This window comes from Papaver somniferum, chromosome 11 (genome assembly GCF_003573695.1).
Source record: "Papaver somniferum cultivar HN1 chromosome 11, ASM357369v1, whole genome shotgun sequence".
In the NCBI taxonomy this organism is placed as follows: domain Eukaryota; kingdom Viridiplantae; phylum Streptophyta; class Magnoliopsida; order Ranunculales; family Papaveraceae; genus Papaver; species Papaver somniferum.
Genome location: NC_039368.1, coordinates 76,380,488 through 76,388,048, shown reverse-complemented (window position 1 = coordinate 76,388,048; position 7,561 = coordinate 76,380,488). Strand labels below are relative to the sequence as shown.

At 39.2% G+C, this 7,561-nt stretch overlaps 1 pseudogene; it reads right to left on the bottom strand.

The window, feature by feature from the left end:
* Positions 1-6,245: 6,245 nt before the first annotated feature.
* Positions 6,246-6,345, bottom strand: LOC113325475 (annotated as a pseudogene).
* Between the last annotated feature and the right edge of the window lie 1,216 nt (positions 6,346-7,561).

The following is a 7,561-nucleotide window of genomic DNA, read 5'->3' as shown; positions in this document are numbered from 1 at the left end:
CATCGCATGACTTGTTATTATGGTCTTTATGTTACTGAATTGCCTCTTCAATTCGGTCACTTCAGCATTGGTATCCCAATTCAATAGGGTTGCATCAGACACCTTGTCCTCGACTGCACCAACCCTCTCGTCGAATTCTTTTAACCAATCTGACGTTCTTCTTTCAAGTAAATCCAACCTACCATTATCTTCAGAAACAATAGGAATATTAAGGAATTCTGCACCAATGTCAATGGTCATGTTGACAAGATCACCATACTCCTCTATTGATCAAACGAAATCGGTAGTTCGCATCAATCACCATGCCATTAAAACCCATTTATAATGCAAACTCTTTGAATATAATGCAACAACTTACTTGCTCACAGGAAAATAGCTTAAGAGAGAAAGAAATATCAACGTATTATCCAACAAATACGCTTGAACTGTGTACCAAACACAGCTCTGATACCCGTACTATCACACCTTCAAACACCCCAGATATTTTCTGCGAAAGTGTAACCCGACAGTACAGTGGTTCTGCGGATGAAACTTCGCCCACCTGCACTTCAGCCTTATAAGTTTGCACCAATGCAAACAACCAACTCTTCAGTTCACTATCATAAGCCTTTACTCTTATGTCTGTTTACTTAAACTTCTCAAATGTACCTCATAATACATTCAATTCATGTCATACTTTGATAACAACAATCAGCCAACCAAAAAAACTTAGAACATGATACAATCATCTCATATTATTGCATCAAAGGGAAGATATACAAAACTTTCCCACTTAGGGACTTGCACAGACTTCACCTTGAACCAAGCCTTAACCTTACAAAAACACTCTCAATTCGAGTCTCACACTCTCATGTGCTAGCCTGCCGAATTTCCCCTGCCTTAGGAGTATTTATACAACATCTTTACTTGCCAAAACCGTGCACAACTGATGCACACGCCAGGGACAGCCATCTGTCCCATGGAGCAGTTGCATAATCGCCAATAACTGTGCTACCTGGCCAGTTCTTCTCTAACTCGCGCCAATCATCCAACACTTGTCTTTTTCCAGTTGACAACCTTCTCCCACGATCATAAACTCCCTTTACAACCGTTCCCTCTTTCTCTCACGTGTTTGGCATGCTTGTGAAGCTCTCAACCAACCCATAATCGTCATTTGAGCTGTATTGTGCCACTTGTTGCGCCATACTGGATTTTGACCTTAAACTGCTGCCAACCACCTTGGCACTGCCAAATTCTTGCTCTAAGCTCATGCACGTACCATCCTTATGCTTTCATCACCAATGACAACTCCTTAAACTCACTCTAGTTACACTTGGTGTCATATGCTTCACCATGCCAACTTGCATGACAATGGCAACGCCACTCTTGCGTTACTAACTTGTTTTCACTTGTCCAAGCTTTTGGCCCTACTTGGAACTAATGCATATACTAACTCTTAGTCTATTCCACTTAATTGCATCGTCCTTGAGTTTGGGATAACTCAATTCCATGGACATGCCAACATGCCACTTTCCAACATGCCAACATGCCAACTCGCATGTTACATATCGTATCTTGCAACTTTGGCCTGGTCTTGCCTTTGCCTTAATGAAGATCCATTGTGTCGGTCAATAACTTCATTCCTTAGCCAAATTTCTTTACAATAAAGTGTTGTACTTGAACTTCATTGTCCCTGCGAGGTTATGCTATTCTTCGCACTTGACAGTCTATACCGTATACCGCTATTATGGCTCCGTAATGCGCCATTACGGCTATACTGACTTGGCCTGCAACTCTGTAACGCGTCATCATTATGCGTCACTTGCATCGCCGTAATACTAATTCACTTAATAAATTTCTGAGGAATGCCAAACTTCTGGAGAATAATAATTAATGCATCCCACCTGATGCAGTCATAAGCTTTCCTCAAGTCAATCTTGAGAGCACACTTAAGGCGTCCATTATTTCTGTGATAGTTTCTAAGCAGTTCATGGACTAACATGAAATTATCTTGAATGGATATCCCTGAATTGAAGGACGATTGGCATGGGCTAACAAGATTCTTCACCATATTTTTAAGCCTAATAGTCCGGATCTTGGTTATACACTTGTACATAACGTTACAACAAGCTATAAGTCTGTAATCATTCAAGGTGGAAGCATTCGTAACTTTAGGGATCAAAGAAATTAAAGTGGCGTTTACCTCTTCAAATAGTTTTGCACTTGAGAAACAACTCTTGACAGCCTTGATAAAATCAGGTCCATTAATTCTCCAACTCTGTTTGAAGAAGTGAGAAGAAAATCCATCCGGACCAGGGGCTTTTTCCGAGTCAATAGTAGACAATGCAAAGACAATCTGATCAGAAGTAACTGGCCTAAAAATTAAATCAGCCTCCTCTAAATAAACATGATGACATAACTCAATTTGGTCTCAAGACGAAGCATTGAAAGGGGTTACTGAATGTTGGCCAAATAGCTCAGTGTAATAAGCAACGCACTCCTTAGCTATGTCTTCGTCAGAAGTAAGTTTAGTTCCTACAGAGTTATATAAGACAAGAATTATGTTCCTTGCTCTTCTTTCCACAATGGACTTATGAAAAAAAGAAGGAGTATTGCTATCACCCAAGTTCAGTCATTGAACCCTTGACTGTTGCTTCTTCATAGACTCCTCATATCTCACTTTCTTGGCATAGTCTTGGACTGCCGCTCTCTCAACATAAATATTAACAGGAAAAGAGGGAAGCCTCTGAAGATCTTTTTGGACATTCTCAAGGTGGGTTTTTCCAGCTCCAACTTGGGCGCTGAAGTTTTTGAACCTGCTCTTCCTCCAAGCAATGATAAACTTCTTGACATTCTTCAATTTGGACACAAATCTGTACATAGGAGTACCTTGCACGTCCATATTCCAAGCTTCTTCCACAACAGCTAGGAAGTCAGCTGATAGACGCATTTATGGGTTTATTTTGATCTCGATTTTCTATTTTGTTAGTACCCATTTTTGTACTTATTTTGGTATTTTATGTTTTTGTAGGTGTTTTTGGAGAAATAAGCTTTTGCGGGAAAATTGGCTCGAAAAGTGGTATTTGCGCTCGTGGGAGAAAATTACCATTCAGACTCACAGTTTGGATAAGGGGCACTTCAATTACTAAGGGGCACTTACTGATAAGGGGGATCCTCTTTACTATTTCCTGCCGCATGCTATTTACACCCCATCAGAGGATAAGGGGAGGTCATCTTCAAGAATTCAAATTCAAGTTCTGGCAGGAATTAATTTTACAGCGGAGCATATTTTAGGGTTTGATTTTGGAACGATTATGGAGAGATTCAACCGCTAAATTCTCTTGGGTTAGGCTTCAGTGGACTAAACAGGGCGTGTATGGGTGTTTTATTTGATGAACTTGGGCCGGATTTTTAGTATGAAGCAAAACAGGAAAGTGATATAATCTCGGGTTTTTCGCTGTTGAAAAGTTACGTGGATTATGCTGGATATTTTCCTGGATATGACTCGAATTAGCCCGTTGCTACAAAACAGGGGTGGTAGTAGAGTTTGAATCGAACCAGGAGAAGTTGTGATGTGGTTCTCGTGAAAACAGGGAAACAAAGAAATTATGGGAAGTTGATTTATTTTTAGTAAATACGTACAGAAAGAGAAGAGAATATCACCTGTTGGATTTGATTCTATCCTAAGAAGAGGGTTGACGACGGAAACCAGAGAAGAAAAGGGAAAGAATCTGTAACTTTCTGCGAAGAAAAGTCTGTGACTTGCAGAGAAAAGAACAGGAAGATAATTGAAATCTTTCTCGAAATATCGTCACCTGTAGAGTATATATAAGTTGTTTCGAGTCTCATATAGGGGGTACGAAACCTTAGGAGAAGTTTAGAACACCATAGAGCTCCAGAGATCGAGTTGCAGGAAAATACAATATTCTGTTGTTGCTGCTGAAGAGGAAGAACACGAAGAACATTGACGCTCAAGTATCTGTCGCAGAACACTATCGCTATTTAACAGGAGAACCCATCTATCGTTTATCAACAGTAATTACATTAGGTCTTTAGATACTGTTTCCTCTTTGTAACAGATATTCTGCAACACCTTCACAGTGTTGCGAATCGGCTGTGTTATCACTTTTTCACCTCCTTGTACACTTTTGAGCTATAAAAACATATTTTGAGAATATGGTTAATATGAGGAGCTAAACCCCATTTCTGAGGCGCTAGAGGAAGCTATTTTCCAACAAGAAGTGGTATATTCTCTTTTATCTATTTATTGCAATTTTATTATGATTATTTTCCTGGAACTAATATCGAATATGATTTTTATTTGAGTAATTGTGATCTATTTTGATGGAGTATGCTTAGTTTAAGACTTTTGATGCTTCATACTTGGTATTTACAATTATTGCGTTTGAAAATCTACTTGTTGCAATAGTAAGAATCAAATTGAACGAGAAAATTGCATGAATACAAAGATTGGATTAAATCACTTAAACTTGGAAAATAGTGGAATCTTAGCCTCAGTGTTCTTTTAATATTGATACCAACTTTTTCGGTGTTTGTTATAATTATTAGCGAGTTTTCTATTTAGTTTTGAATTTACGTCTAAAGTTATCCTTCACAAGTTCGAGAATCGAATCACTTTTTACCACTATCTACAAATCACATCAATTTTTGGCGCCCGACGCGGACTTGTTTTTAGGGTTTTAGATTTATTTTATTTTATTTTTATTTTTTATTTTTTTGTTCTTTTTTATGTTTTGGGTATTTATCTTGTGTCTACAGGTTCTGGATCATAAAGAAAATTGAGCCAAAGAGTTTGGTGATTTCATAAAGACTTGGAGCTAAAGATTAAAGCAAAAAGAACAGAAAAGAAGACAATTTTATTTTAGGGTTTGTTTATTTTCTTTTAAAAAAAAAACTGTATTAGGGTTTATTATTTTTGTAATTTTTCTTTTCTTTTTGGACTTTTGGACTTTGGACTTGGACATTATTTTTTATTACCCTACGGAAGGGTACTTTAAATATAAACTGTTTGCAGAGAAGGAGGACAATTACGATATTGTCTCTGCACCTTGGGTTCGTACACTTGACATCGGAGTCAGTGGCCCGAGTCGACTACAACCGATTCATCCCCCGTCTGGAACGGGAGGTAAGATTCTAAACACTCGCGAATCCCCTGTCAGCGAGTTACTGGACTCCTTCGTATGCATATATGTTGAGGACTGAATACGGACATTTATTTTTCTAGTAAAGGGCAAGGCCTGGCCATACAAGATAAGGGTTCGGATTTCATCACCGTTCTCTTCTTGCCCGCTTTAGGAACACGTAACCTACGCGAACCTAAGCCTAAAATTTTGACTAGAACGAGACCGATAGGGTAACGAGCTTAACAGGAAAGTCATTCGAAAAATATTGGTTACTCTTTTAAGCATACTTCGAAGTTCTTGACGGTTTCTGTAAGTTGAATGTGTGACTGCGCCGCCTTGTAATACCGGTGAGGCCTTGGGTATCAAAGCTCCACCGAGCTTCCCTCGCCTCTATTCAACTTACTTTAACTCGGATTGATTCCAGAGGGGTTTGCTTAAATTGTAACGAATTCCCGTTCGAAGGATTAGAAGCTGGTCTAGAAACAATCTAAGTGGAGCCATCATGCTTTTTGTTTGCTAGAAATCAATAGGTTTGATTTGGTTGAGTCGGCCTTGATCTGTGTTTGCTTACCCTTCCAATTTAGAAAATTCTATTGTATGCCTGAACGTAAAAGAGACGCACTAGGTAGATTTGTTAAAGAGAAACCTAGTAGTTCGAAGCGTCTCGATTACCTTAATCTAGAGAGTCTGACTTTTGAAGAGTCTGTTTTTGAACGTCCTTTGACTGAGGAGAGAATCCCTGTTGCTCCGATAGCGCCAGAAATGGCAACTTTGAAAGCTTTGTTGAATCCAACTAGGACTACTCGTCCCTCATGTATCAGGTTAGCTGAGACGGAAGCAACTTATGAACTTAAACCTGGGACCTTACAGCTGCTCCCAATATTTTTAGGGAAAGAAAATGAAAACCCCTATTTCCATGTTAGGGACTTTGAGGAAATTTGTAGTACCCTCAGGATTAGAAACCTAGATGATGCTTTGAAACTTAGGTTATTCCCTTTTCCCTGAAAGATAAAGCTAAATCGTGGCTATATAGTTTGGCTTCCGGGTCAATCGAAACGTATGAACAACTTACATCTGCCTTTTTGAACAAGTTTTTCCCTAGGCACAAAACATCGTCTATTAGGACGCAAATCTGCACGTTTTCTCAACAGGAGGGAGAAACTTTGTATAGGTATTTGGAAAGGTTCAATGATTTATTAGCCCAATGTCCTCATCATGGTTTAGAGAAGGTTAGGTTAGTTCAGATCCTTTATGAGGGTTTAGATTATCCCACCACAACCACAGTAGAATCTATGTGTACTGGTGGATTTGAGAACCAAACAGTTGATGACGCGATGACATATTTGCATGAAGTCAAAGAAAACCCAACAATGGGAAAGTAGTAGGGGACCCCAGAAAACAATTCTTCTCGGCAGAGGAAACGTTAATAGGGTAGAAGGAGGCTATGAATCAGATGCCAAAATTGCTGCTATAGCGAAAAGGTTAGAAGCTTTAGAAGTGGGTAACACTAGTGGTAGATTGGAGCCTTTTTGGGAAGGCCAGAATAATGAAGAGCAAGCCAATGCTCTATATAATAACACTAGGTTTGATAATCGTCAGAAGTTTGACCCATATTCAGAAACCTATAATCCTGGTTGGAAACCATCCGAACTTTTCATGGTCTAAGGGCCAGAGTCAGGGTCAGTCTAATAATTCTAATGCTCCCCCAGGTTTTGGCTACACTAGGAATACATCAGGCCCAGAAAATAAAACGACTAGCTTAGAGGAATCTATTAAGATGTTAGCAAAAACTCAGGAAATGTTAGCACAGAGCCATGTTAGTTTTCAACAGGAAACCAAGCAGAATTTTCAAACTAATGCTCAGAGCCTTGCTAAGTTAGAACTTCAAGTCGGCCAAATAGCTAAGACCTTAAGTGAGAGAGATAATGGTAGGTTCCCTAGTCAGACTAATCCCAATCCTAGAGGAGTTCATGAAGTAGGTACAAAACCATCGAATCAATTGAATGCTATTAGAACCCTTAGGAGTGGTAGAATAGTAGACAATCAGGTAACCATGCCCGATAGTGAACATACTGTAGTTCACCCCTCAGGACCACTAGCTAAGGAAACTGATAAAATTTCTGATGATGCCAACTCAGTTCCTGAGAGGTCTGATTCTGTGCCTAGAGCCCCATTTCCTCAGCTATTAGTACCAACAAAGAAGGAATCGAACTTTAATGACATATTGGAGGTTTTTAAGCAAGTTACCATAAACCTTCCTTTATTAGATGCAATTAGGAAAATTCCTGCTTATGCCAAGTTCCTTAAGGATATGTGTACGCGAAAGCGAAAACTTAGCGTCCATAAGAAAGCCTTTTTAGCTAGTCACGTAAGTTCAATTATTCAAAACACTACAACTCCAAAGTACAAAGACCCAGGTTCCCTACCATTGTACAATA